The sequence below is a fragment of the Loxodonta africana genome, chromosome 15, assembly GCF_030014295.1.
Source record: "Loxodonta africana isolate mLoxAfr1 chromosome 15, mLoxAfr1.hap2, whole genome shotgun sequence".
Taxonomy (NCBI): Eukaryota; Metazoa; Chordata; class Mammalia; order Proboscidea; family Elephantidae; genus Loxodonta; species Loxodonta africana.
The window spans coordinates 24665237-24679377 of record NC_087356.1 but is presented as its reverse complement, the minus strand read 5'-3'; the positions used below and the strand labels follow the sequence as shown (position 1 = coordinate 24679377).

Sequence of the window (14141 nt, the reverse complement as noted above, 5' to 3'; positions counted from 1 at the left end):
CAGAGGATGGCTTCTGCAAAGTGGACCCCACCTGTAGGCGAAGTGGACCCTTGCTGTGCACTTTTCATGGAAACGTCTCTCAACCACGGCCATTTTAGAGAAAGAAGAAAGTGATTTAGAAAAATGTGGAGGCCTTTTTTCAAATGAAATTTCATCTCAACATCCTTGAAATTGAAAACAGATACAGGGGGAACTGTTCTGGGTAAAAGGAGTGTGGGGGGACCTGTGTTTGACCTCTTGTTTCTGACAAGTCCTAGACTATTCTGCAGAACCCGATGTAGTCCTTGACGCCTGCTATGAGGTGGGAGAGTGAAGACTCCTCTTTGCAAATAAGCCCTTCTCTGGGTTTGTGTCTCTAGAACAAAAGTGCCATGTGGCAGGGCCTTTTAATCTCCTGCTCATGGGTGTATCCCCAGATGGGGCAGTGCCTGGCACATACTAGGTGCTCAATAAATATTTGTTGGATGAATGAACAGGAGGACTTGGCTCTTAGAGCAGTTGGACCTGGGAGCCCTCCTACCTGAAGTTGGCACCCAGTCAGCAGGTGTCCCCCTTTGATGGGGTAAGTTACTTAGAGGTACCAACTGGTATCGAGAGCTGCGCTGAAGAAGAAATGATGGCAAGGAGGCCCCCAAGAGGTCAGGCAATCTAACAGCCTGACTTTCACTGCTGTTAGTTGCCGTGCAGTTGATTCCGACTCGGGGCGACCACATGTGTGCAGAGTAGAACTACTCCGTAGCATTTTCAAGACAGTGCCCTTTCAGAAGCAGATCGCCAGGCCTGTTTTTTGAGGCATCTCTGGATGGGTTTGAACCACCAATTTTTTGACTTGTAGTTAAGTGCTTAACCATTTCCACCACTCAGGCTGCCTGCTTCCACCGTAGTGCTTTTCGAACTGTGGCTCTCAACTGATTCGAAACCAGCATTTATGAAAAATGAAATGGAATGGAAAATACCAGGGCATGCTGCATGGAAAAAAGGATAAATATCATTTCGTGATGCTTTCATTTTCAGTGTAATATTCATGTACGTAGGGTTGCTATGAGTTTGGAACCGGCTCAACGGTACCTAGTTATAACAACGTTATGTATGCGTATACTGGATCACAGTCAAAAGAGTTTGAACAGCACTGCAGTACAGGGTCTGTAGCCTCTGCTTAAAGAATACACCATAAAGATCACAATAATCAAAAAGAGGGACTAAATACAGGAGGCATTGAACTGCCATACGGAGAGTGATACAAGGCGATATAGAACGATACAAGTTAGGTTTTTACTTAGAAAAATAGGGGTAAATAATAAGGTAACCACAAAAAGGTATAACAACTCCATAACTCAAGATAAAAGCCAAGAAAAACGTAAAGACTCAACTAACATAAAGTCAAACACTATGAAAATGAGGAGCTCACAATTTACTAAGAAAAACGTCTCAGCACAAAAAAGTATGTGGAAAAATGAAATTGCCAACAACACACATGAAAAGGCATCAAAATGACAGCACTAAAAACTTATTTATCTATAATTACGCTGAATGTAAATGGACTAAATGCACCAATAAAGAGACGGAGAGTCACAGACTGGATAAAGAAACACGATCCATCTATATGCTGCCTACAAGAGACACACCTTAGACTTAGAGACACAAACAAACTAAAACTCAAAGGATGGAAAAAAATGTATCAAGCAAACAATAAGCAAAAAAGAAGAGGAGTAGCAATATTAATTTCTGACAAAATAGACTTTAGACTTAAATCCACCACAAAGGATAAAGAAGGACACTATATAATGATAAAAGGGACAATTGATCAGGAAGACATAACCATATTAAATATTTATGCACCCAATGACAGGGCTGCAAGATACATAAATCAAATTTTAACAGAATTGAAAAGTGAGATAGACACCTTCACAATTATAGTAGGAGACTTCAACACACCACTTTCGGAGAAGGACAGGACATCCAGTAAGAAGCTCAGTAGAGACACGGAAGACCTACTTACAACTATCAACCAACTTGACCTCATTGACTTATACAGAACTCTCCACCCAACTGCTGCAAAGTATACTTTTTTTTCTAGCGCACATGGAACATTCTCTAGAATAGACCACATATTAGGTCATAAAACAAACCTTTGCAGAGTTCAAAACATCGAAATATTACAAAGCATCTTCTCAGACCACAAGGCAATAAAACTAGACATCAATAACAGAAAAACTAGGGAAAAGAAATCAAATACTTGGAAACTGAACAAAACCCTCCTGAAAAAAGACTGGGTTATAGAAGACATCAAGGAGGGAATAAGGAAATTCATAGAATGCAACGAGAATGAAAATACTTCCTATCAAAACCTCTGGGACACAGCAAAAGCAGTGCTCAGAGGCCAATTTATATCAATAAATGCACACATACAAAAAGAAGAAAGAGCCAAAATCAGAGAACTGTCCCGACAACTTGAACAAATAGAAAGTGAGCAACAAAAGAATCCATCAGGCACCAGAAGAAAACAAATAATAAAAATTAGAGCTGAACTAAATGAATTAGAGAACAGAAAAACAATTGAAAGAATTAACAAAGCCAAAAGCTGGTTCTTTGAAAAAATTAACAAAATTGATAACATTGGCTAGACTGACTAAAGAAATACAGGAAAGGAAACAAATAACCCAAATAAGAAACGAGAAGGGCCACATCACAACAGAACCAACTGAAATTAAAAGAATCATTTCAGATTACTACGAAAAACTGTACTCTAACAAATTGGAAAACCTAGAAGAAATGGATGAATTCCTGGAAAAACACTACCTACCTAAACTAACACATTCAGAAGTAGAACAACTAAATAGACCCATAACAAAAAAAGAGATTGAAACGGTAATCAAAAAACTTCCAACAAAAAAAGCCCTGGCCCGGACGGCTTCATTGCAGAGTTCTACCAAACTTTCAGAGAAGAGTTAACACCACTACTACTGAAGGTATTTCAAAGCATAGAAAATGACGGAATACTACCCAACTCATTCTATGAAGCCACCATCTCCCTGATACCAAAACCAGGTAAAGACATTACAAAAAAAGAAAATTATAGACCTATATCCCTCATGAACATAGAGGCAAAAATCCTCAACAAAATTCTAGCCAATAGAATCCAACAACACATCAAAAAAATAATTCACCATGATCAAGTGGGATTTATACCAGGTATACTAGTTTTTTTTTTTTTATGCAAGGCTGGTTTAATATCAGAAAAACCATTAATGTAATCCATCACATAAATAAAACAAAAGACAAAAACCACATGATCTTATCAATTGATGCAGAAAAGGCATTTGACAAAGTCCAACACCCATTTATGATAAAAACTCTTACCAAAATAGGAATTGAAGGAAAATTCCTCAACATAATAAAGGGCATCTATGCAAAGCCAACAGCCAATATCACTCTAAATGGAGAGAACCTGAAAGCATTTCCCTTGAGAACGGGAACCACACAAGGATGCCCTTTATCACTGCTCTTATTCAACATCGTGCTTGAAGTCCTAGCCAGGGCAATTAGGCTAGACAAAGAAATAAAAGGTATCTGGATTGGCAAGGAGGAAGTAAAGTTATCACTATTTGCAGATGACATGATCTTATACACAGAAAACCCTAAGGAATCCTCCAGAAAACTACTGAAACTAATAGAAGAGTTTGGCAGAGTCTCAGGTTATAAAATTAAAAAAAAAATTTTTTTTTTTTAAACATACAAAAATCACTTGGATTCCTCTACATCAACAAAAAGAACACCGAAGAGGAAATAACCAAATCAATACCATTCACAGTAGCCCCCAAGAAGATAAAATACTTAGGAATAAATCTTACCAAGGATGTAAAAGACCTATACAAAGAAAACTACAAAGCTCTACTACAAGAAATTCAAAAGGACATACTTAAGTGGAAAAACATACCTTACTCATGGATAGGAAGACTTAACATAGTAAAAATGTCTATTCTACCAAAAGCCATCTATACATATAACGCACTTCCGATCCAAATTCCAATGTCATATTTTAAGGGGTTAGAGAAACAAATCACCAATTTCATATGGAAGGGAAAGAAGCCCCGGATAAGCAAAGCATTACTGAAAAAGAAGAAGAAAGTGGGAGGCCTCACTCTACCTGATTTCAGAAGCTATTATACAGCCACAGTAGTCAAAACAGCCTGGTACTGGTACAACAACAGGCACATAGACCAATGGAACAGAATTGAGAACCCAGATATAAATCCATCCACGTGTGAGCAGCTGATATTTGACAAAGGCCCAGTGTCAGTTAACTGGGGAAAAGATAGTCTCTTTAACAAATGGTGCTGGCATAACTGGATATCCATTTGCAAAAAAATGAAACAGGACCCATACCTCACACCATGCACAAAAACTAACTCCAAGTGGATCAAAGACCTAAACATAAAGACTAAAACGATAAAGATCATGGAAGAAAAAATAGGGACAACCCTAGGAGCCCTAATACAAGGCATAAACAGAATACAAAACATTACCAAAAATGATGAAAAGAAACCCGATAACTGGGAGCTCCTAAAAATCAAACACCTATGCTCATCTAAAGACTTCACCAAAAGAGTAAAAAGACCACCTACAGACTGGGAAAGAATTTTCAGCTATGACATCTCCGACCAGTGCCTGATCTCTAAAATCTACATGATTCTGTTAAAACTCAACCACAAAAAGACAAACAACCCAATCCAGAAGTGGGCAAAGGATATGAACACACATTTCACTAAAGAAGATATTTAGGCAGCCAACAGATACATGAGAAAATGCTCTCGATCATTAGCCATTAGAAAAATGCGAATTAAAACTACGATGAGATTCCATCTCACACCAACAAGGCTGGCATTAATCCAAAAAACACAAAATAGTAAATGTTGGAGAGGCTGCGGAGAGATTGGAACTCTTATACACTGCTGGTGGGAATGTAAAATGGTACAACCACTTTGGAAATCTATCTGGCGTTATCTTAAACAGTTAGAAATAGAACTACCATACAACCCAGAAATCCCACTGCTCGGAATACACCCTAGAGAAACAAGAGCCTTCACACAAACAGATATATGCACACCCATGTTTATTGCAGCTCTGTTTACAATAGCAAAAAGCTGGAAGCAACCAAGGTGCCCATCAACGGATGAATGGGTAAATAAATTGTGGTATATTCACACAGTGGAATACTACGCATCGATAAAGAACAGTGACGAATCTCTGAAACATTTCATAACATGGAGGAACCTGGAAGGCATTATGCTGAGCGAAATTAGTCAGAGGCAAAAGGACAAATATTGTATAAGACCACTATTATAAGATCTTGAGAAATAGTAAAAACTGAGAAGAACACATACTTTTGTGGTTACGAAGGGGGGAGGGAGGGAGGGAGGGAGAGGGTTTTTTATTGATTAATCAGTAGATAAGAACTGCTTTAGGTGAAGGGAAAGACAACACTCAATACATGGAAGGTCAGCTCAATTGGACTGGACCAAAAGCAAAGAAGTTTCCGGAATAAAATGAATGCTTCAAAGGTCAGCAGAGCAAGGGCGGGGGTCTGGGGAACATGGTTTGAGGGGACTTCTAAGTCAATGAGCAAAATAATTCTATTATGAAAACATTCTGCATCCCACTTTGAAATGTGGCGTCTGGGGTCTTAAATGCTAACAAGCGGCCATCTAAGATGCATCAATTGGTCTCAACCCACCTGGAGCAAAGGAAAATGAAGAACACCAAGGTCAGACGACAACTAAGAGCCCAAGAGACAGAAAGGGCCACATGAACCAGAGACCTACATCATCCTGAGACCAGAAGAACTAGTTGGTGCCCGGCCACAATCGATGACTGCCCTGACAGGGAGCACAACAGAGAACCCCTGAGGGAGCAGGAGATCAGTGGGATGCAGACCCCAAATTCTCATAAAAAGACCATACTTAATGGTCTGACTGAGACTAGAGGAATCCCGGCAGCCATGGTCCCCAGACCTTCTGTTGGCACAGGACAGGAACCATCCCCGAAGACAACTCATCAGACATGAAAGGGACTGGTCAGCGGGTGGGAGAGAGACGCTGATGAAGAGTGAGCTAATTATATCAGGTGGACACTTGAGATTGTGTTGGCAACTCTTGTCTGGAGGGGGGATGGGAGGATAGAGAGAGAGGGAAGCTGGCAAAATTGTCACGAAAAGGAGAGACTGAAAGGGTTGACTCAATAGGGGGAGAGCAAGTGGGAGTACGGAGTAAGATGTATGTAAACTTATATGTGACAGACTGATTGGATTTGTAAACGTTCACTTGAAGCTTAATAAAAGTTAATAAAAAAAAAAAAAAAGAATACACCATAAGGGGAAGCTCAGTACCCCTGTGGTTTGAGGGTTCCCTGTAATTTTGAAATATTCCTCCCTTAATTGAGCAGAAACTATTCAGCATGTAAGATCTTTGCTTTGAGCACCTGCTGTGTGCTGGCACCTGTAATAGGCAATTGAAATGAAGAGAGGAATCAAGAGTGTCTCCAGGAGTTGAATGAAGAAGGGAGGCTGAAAAACAAGCAGGGACACAGCCTGCTGTGGGAGGCAGGCAATGAATATCCAAGAAGGGTGCCAGAATGGGCCTTGAAGGATGAATAGGAGCTTTCTTATATTGAAAGCTTATAAGAAAAGAATGGAGATGAGAAAAAGCAGGTTATATTTGAAGAAGAGCAAGCAGCCTGGTCTGGCTGGAGCCTGGTCTGGCTGGAGCCTGGTCCTTAGGGCAGTCAGGGGTAGGGGTGGCTGTCCTCAGGGATGTGAGGCAGGAGAGCGAGCAAAGTCGGACGGTGAAAAGCCTTTCTGCCAAGACCTTAGGTTTTCACCCTATGGCCAAAGGGGTGTCATCTGAATATTTAGAAAACAAACCGTTGCCTGCCATACCTTGCTCTGGGCTCTGGGGCATTGGTGTGATCAAAACAGAGACCCCAAAAAGCTAGCACTGCAGCGTGGGGAGTGGGCATGCAAAAAAAGGATCGCTCAGAGATGGATGATTATAGACATTGAGATAAACGGTGTGATGGGAAGCATAGGGTCCGGTGAGAGAGGGTGGAAGGAGCCCTGTGTAGACAAGGAGGGCAGGTTTCCCTGAAGAAATGATGCTCAAGCTGAAGCCTGCAGGCTGAGCCAGAGCTTACCAAGGGAAGAGCTTTCTCGACAGAGGAGGCAGCGTGGGCAAGGCCACGAGGTGAGGAAGCCCTGGTGCTTGCAGCAACTGAGAAGCTGAGAGAGGGAGGCAGGACTCCAGGGGCCAGAGGGCCTGGAGGAAAAGATTTGAGATTCTATCCCAAGGGCAGTAAGGAGCTAACGGAGGGTTCTGAGCAAGTATACGTATGCGTGTGTGTGTGATGGGTTTTTTTGTTTTGTTTTTTACATGAAAGGAGGAGTACATCCAGGGCAAAGGTAAGAGTCTAGAGGCCCAGAGGGGTAGGAAGGGAAGGCGTGTGGGGCCAAGGAAAGCCTGGCTGTTTGGACCTGGGGGGTGGAGGAAGAAGAAGAAGACAGGAGATACCCAGAAAGGAAAGGCAATTGAGGAACACACGTGTCTTCTCCCAGTGGTGTTTTCAAGCCCAACGCTGGAATGCCATTTCTGTTCATTTCTTCTGAACCCCACTATGGCTCATCTGTCAAGAGAAGGCCCACACCCTCTGTAAGGCTTTCCCCACAATTCTAACTACCCCTGTCTGCCAAGCCCCAGCTCTGCACCCTCTGTGCCATCAGAGGTGGGATGAGTGGGGCTGCCCAGCATCTATGTGGCACTGCACCAACGGGTAGCCCCTCATCGGCTCCAGCTCAGAGCAGGATGAGTGTTCCCTGTTAAGTGACTTAACAGCCCTATCTCACGCTCCTGACACACAGCCAGAGGCACGCCTTGCTGGAGGCCCCAACAGTACCCCCTAATCAGCATGGCCATGGCCAGCAACCAAGGCTGAGTGTAGCCTAGCAGAGACTAGCAGCCAGGAGACCTTCATGTCCCTCAGCAGATGGGTCAGATGGTGCCCAGGTCCTGAGTGAGGAGGTGTCAGAAGTGATATTAAAACCCACAGCCCCTCCTGTGGTTTGCTGCATGGACGGGGGCCTGGGAATCTGTCATCCCGTTTCCAAGTGTGGGCTCCCCGCTGCTCCACACCACTGGGCTGGGTTAAAGGACCTTTTTGGTTCTTTACCAACCGATATAGACCTTGCTGATGTGGGAGGCCTTGATCTTCCCCAGTGGGCAGCCCCTGGTGAGCAGATTCTGTCCTGGGCATACTGTGTCCATTGGGGCAGGGGGCTGCTTCCTGCTGCTTACTCACAGGATGGACAGGTCGGGTGCTTGGGAGGGTCAATTACTAAATGATCCCCCACTATCACTTATCCAGGGCCTCAGGTGGAGCTCCCTGTGTGGGAAGCAGGCCAGCTAAGTCCCGCCTGCAGGTCAGAGTCTTCTGCCTTTGTGGCTTTTGATTGGACTCACTTTAGATACTCTGTTTGCTTCAGTGAAGGTGTCTGCACGTGGGACATCTCGTTCGCATTCGATAGTCACACAGGCCCTCCTTGACCTAGGCTCTACAGATCTAGCTGAAGATGACTGCTTACTTCTCTCAGGTGTCCCCCAGGTACCCCCACAGTTAATCTAGTGCAGGCCACATTGTCTACATTTTAAGTCAGATCATCCCAAACTGCCTCTCCAAACTCAGTGACAAATCTGTCCGCCATTATTGTATGATGTCGAGGCGGACGAGCAGAAACAATTGTGTTTATATAGGTTTTTGTTTCTTCAGTGACTTCCGGGGTTAGTGTTACTATCCTGGCCAGTCTGAGCCTGAGTTCTGGGTCCTGCCTGAGCTCTTCTACGCCTCCCCTATGAGCTGTAATTGCTTTATCGTCTTCCTATCCCCAACTAGGCTTCTAGCTCTAAGAGACAAGGGACTGTCGTATTCATCTTTCTACCCCTGGTCCTGGCACATGAAGTCAGTGCCCCACATATATTTGTTGAACGAATGGGTGTATTTTAAACTTCTTGAGGGTGGGAACTGGGTCTTTTCCTTTCCTACCAATTCCACATCTTAGCCAAGCCTAGAGCTGAGCCCATAACAGTGGCTGATAGGTTGACCAGTTGATGGGAATGCTGGAGAGCCACCTTGAAAAGTTTCCCAGGTCAAATTGGATTTTGATCTTCAAGAACACAAAGAAACCCAAAGGCTTGACAATTCTAAATATCTGGAGTACATGTCAGTGAAAACCCATACTCCATGACACGGTAGCGGTGATTATGGGGCCATGGGAAGCTGGTGTGGTGAAGGGGAAAGAACGTGGGTGATAGAACACGAGAGCAACTTTGCATGGACCAGTGGTGATCAGGTGCCAGGAACCAAGGAATGTGGCTAACTCAGCTCTGTTCCCTTGAGGTCTAAACCCGAAAGAAAGAAAGAAAAGGAAGGAAGGAATGGAGGGAGGGAGGCTGAGAGGGAAAAAGGAAAGGGGGGGGAGGGAGGAAGGGAGGGAGGGAGGATGGGAGGGAGGGAGGAGAGGAGGGAGGGAGGGAGGGAGGGAGGAAGGAAGGGAGGAAGGAAGGAAGGAAGGGTGAGCATAAGCTTGGGAGCCAGATCAAGCTGGACCTGAATCCCCTGTCCATCTGTTTTAATTGTGGAACTCTACACAGGGTTTTCACCTATCTAAAATCCTATTTTCTGCATCTGTGTAATGAAAAAGGGTTAATGTATATGACATGCCCTGTTCTTGCACATGGTAGTCACTCAGTAAAAAAGGTGAATTATCAGTACCATGACATCATGATTTACATGCTGTATCAGTTTGGGTCTAGCTAACTTAAGCAATAAATAAATAAATAAATAAGGGCATTTATTAGAAGACTCCTAGCTCACAGAATTGAAGAAAGGTTTGAAAAGGAGGGCCTGGAGTTTCAGGAAGAGGAAGGGTGCCTTTGAGCAGGTATGGTTCTAGCCTCCTTTGTAATCTCCAGGTTCAAATCCCCCAGACAGTCTTGTCATCTGGTTTGGATTCTGTGCTGACAGTTCCACCAGGACAGTGTGGAATTTAGGAGTGGGGGAGGCATCTCCCTCTCAGAAGGGAGAGGCTCAGTTTCCAGAAGAAGGGAGTGGAGGTTGCTGGGTGGGCAGAACCATTGCTCACCACACGTGAGGGTCCTCCCCTACCCCCAGCCACTTCCATATCTCTGGTCATTTAGGCCTACCAGGTCAGCCCTCATGTGCCAAAAAAAAAAAAAAACCCAAACCCATTGCCGTCAAGTCGATTTTGACTCATAGTGACCCTATAGGACAGAGTAGAACTGCCCCATAGAGTTTCCAAGGAGGGCTTGGTGGATTCGAACTGCAGACCTTTTGGTTAGTAGCTGTAGCTCTTAACCACTACACCACCAGGGTTTCCCCCTCATTTGCAGAACTGTGTAATTACTGCCCCCTGCCCCCCATTCTTTAAATTCCTGTGCCAATTTTAATTTCAACACACAGTCTTCTCACCCCGGCCCCGTCTGGCCCATCCTGAGTAGGAGGGTGGCATCTTTGCTCAAAGGGCTGCCCTGTCCCCCCTCAGGGCCACCAGCTGCTGGCCGCCTGCCCCAGTGGCCTCTGGCCCCCTCCAGGTCCCTCCTGAGAGTCCCAGGCCCAAATGGTCACCCACTCTGTGTAAAGTTCTGTACACCCTACGGGCAAGAATCTCAGGCCAAAGTTTAATCTCCACATGCTTCTTCGTACTTTTACTTTTTCAAAACTGGCTCTTCTTTTTACTTTTTTACTCTTCGTGAAATGCTGCAGAAACTGTGCTCTTTGGGAGGCTCCCGGGAGATATTAGGCAGCTGGTAGAACAAGAGGCTCAACTAAGAATAATTGGAAACACAAGTCCTGAGGATTCCTGCAGCCCCCACAGGGTGAGGGGAGGGACCAGCCCTTTTTACTCTGCTCTCCCCCTTTCTGCTCCCACTATTCTATCAGCAGCAATGTCCTCCACTGAGGATGTCTTCACAGGGCCCTCAGGTCTGAGGGGTCACACTTCAGAGGCCCCAGACTGCATGGGGACCAGCTGCAGCCCTGCTGAAGCTGCGAAGCAGGTCTACCTCCTGGGGACTAGTAAGTCAGCATGTTTGTCTGTATGCCCTTGACCTTCTCTCTTCCCTCTCAGACTCCCAACCCCCGCTACATGTGTGAAAAGTGGGGAAAACACTTTTTTTTTTTAAGGAAAATTCTGAGAAGCAATGAAGTGTGACTTTCGAATGGGGGATTTTTTTTTTTTTTAGATCTAAATATTCATAAACCACAAAAGTCACACTTAAAGCATACGATTCAGTGGCTTTTAGTGTATTCACAAAGTGTGCAGCCATCATCTGTCTAATTCTAGAAAATTTTATCACCCTGAAAAAGAAACCCTGTACCTCCCTCCCCTCAGGCCCTGGCAACCACTCATCTACATTCTGTCTCTATGAAATTTGCCGATTCTGGACATTTCGTATAATGGAATCATACAATATGTGGCCTTGTGGGTCTGTCAATTAGAGTAATGTTTTCAAGGTTCATCCATGTTGTAGCATGTATCAGGACTTCATTTTTTTCATTGCCAAACAATATTCCATGGTATGGATATACCAGATTTTGTTTATCCATTCATTAGTTGATGGACACTGAGTTGTTTCTACCTTTTGGCTGTTGTGAACAATGCTGTTCTGAACATCCACGCACAAATTTTTTTTTTTTTTTTTTTGGCTTCAACACTTTCGGAGACTAGAGTCCAAATTCATGGCCCCAGCTCTAGGGGAAGACTTTCTCACTCTGTCGGCCCTGGGGGAAGGTCCTTGTATTTTCAGTTTCTACCTCTGGGTGACCTTCTTGTGGCTTGGCACCTCTCTTCCCCTACCTCTGCTTGCTAGTTTGCTTGTTTAATCTTTTTATCTCAAAAGAGATGGACTAAAGATACGCCCTGTGGTAATCCTGCCTTATTAACAAAACAAAGATAACCCTTTCCCAAAAGTGACTTTAGCCACAGGCACAGAGGTTAGGATTCACAACACATATTTAGGGGCGGACACAATTTAATCCATAACATTCCACTTTGGCCTCCCAAAATTCATGTCCTTGCCACATGCAAAACACATTGACCCCATCACATCATCCCAAAAGTCTTAAATCAACTCCAAGTCCAAAATCTCATCTTCTGAACCATCTAAATCAAATGGGAGTGAGACTTTAGATGTATCCCATCCTGGGGGCAAAGTTCCTCCGCATCTGTGAACCTGTGAAATCTAGACTACGAGTTATCTGTTTCCAAAATACTGTGGTGGAACAGGCACAAGGTAGACATTTCCATTATAACTAGGAGAAATTGGAGGGAAAGAAGGGATAACAGGTACCAAGCAAGTCCGAAACCCAGCAGAACAATTGACATTAGCTCTCAAGTCTTGAAAATAATCCTCTGCTCTTTGGAATTATCTGGGCAAGGGCCCTGCCCTCTGGAATCTGGGTGTTGGCCACCATGTACAAGTTTTTGTATTGACATATATTTTCGTTTCTAAGCTAAGGTAGAGAAGCCTGGTGGTACAGTGGTTAAGCACTTGGCTGCTAACAGAAAGATCAGCAGTTCAAACCCACCAGCGGCTCTGCAGAAGATTCCATAAAGATTACAACCTTGGAAACCCCAGGGGGGCAGTTCTAACCTGTCCTCAAGGGTCACTATGAGTAGAAATCAACTCGACAGCTTGGTTTGGTTTTTTGGTTTTCTGATTATAATGTATGTATAAAAAAGAAAGATAAGTGCATTCACAAAAATCAAGGATCACTTTAATTCCATAACCCATTAACAGCTATTTGAATATATTGGTATGTTTTCTCCTTAACTTTCTTGTGTATATATTTTTAAAAATTGTATTGAACTTAAAGAATATAGCCTTATGTCCTGTTTCTTTCACTGTACCTTACATTGTGACCATTTTCCATATTAATAAATATTAGTATAGTGTGATTTTTTTTTTTCTGACCACATTGTATCATCATTGGATGCATCACAACTTATCTAATCAACCTGCTGTTCTTGGAAATGTAGATGTAGGTCATTTCCAAATTTTTGCAGTTCTTACAAGTGGTGCAACATGCTTGTACACAAACCTCCGCCTGCACCTCTGATAAGCTGAGATAACATCTTAGAAGTAAAATTCTTGGTAAAAGAATGTGAACATTTTTCAAATAAATTTTTATTTTGAAATAATTTTAGATTTACAGAATAGTTGCAAAGATAGTACAGAGAATTCTCATATACCCTTCACCCAGTTCCTTCCAATGTTAACATCTTACCTAACCAGGGTACATTTGTCAAAAATAAAAAAATTAACTTTGGTACAATACTGTCAACTATACGCTAGACTTTTTTTTTATACTCTAGACTTAGAGTTCACCAGTTTCTCCACTAATGTCCTTTTCCATTCCAGGATTCAATCCAAGATACCATATTATATTTAGAGTGTGACTATTTTTTAGGCTTTATGTATATCTGTATCTATATCTTTTTTTTTTTTAATTTCTCAAAAGATTTAGATATGTGTGTATATACGTATACATCACATATACAAGGAAACCCTGGTGGCGTAGTGGTTAAGTGCTGAGGCTGCTAACCAAAAGGTTGGCAGTTTGAATCCACCACGTACTCCTTGAAAACTGTATGCGGCAATTCTACTCTGTCCTATAGGGCTGCTATGAGTCAGAATCGACTCAACGGCAACACGTTTGGTTTTTTGGTCGGGTTATCTTATATATACATGTGTGCGTGTGTATATACTTATATATAGAAGTCATTGTCCAGAAAGTTTTATGTTCCCACCAATAACTTTGGAGGAAAAAAGACTTTGCCAATTTAATAGGTATGATAGCGACAGCAACAACAATAATGTGAATTTAGTGGGTATTTCCTTTTTTTTTTTTTTTAATTTTTATTGTGCAGTAGGTGAAAGTTTACAGAGCAAATTGGTTTCCCATTTGATAGTTTGTACATGAACTGTTCCATGGCCTTGGCTTCATTCCCCACAATGTGTCAGCACTCTCCCGGTTTCCCTCCTTGGAGGCCTGTCCAGAGCCGTGGAACTGATGAC

At 43.1% G+C, this 14141-nt stretch overlaps 1 protein-coding gene across 4 annotated transcripts in view; it reads left to right on the top strand.

Annotated features, from left to right (window-relative positions):
* ASPRV1 (aspartic peptidase retroviral like 1) overlaps window positions 1-14141 on the top strand; it is an 88425-nt gene that overhangs the window by 30327 nt on the left and 43957 nt on the right. Inside the window, exon 2 of one of the 4 annotated variants that reach the window (XR_010317932.1) lies at window positions 4-5372. The exons of the other annotated variants lie outside the window; for them this stretch is intronic. The gene's annotated coding sequence lies outside the window, so the exon portion shown is untranslated. Of the gene's footprint in view, window positions 1-3; window positions 5373-14141 lie in introns of those variants that run through there. 4 annotated transcript variants of the gene reach the window in all.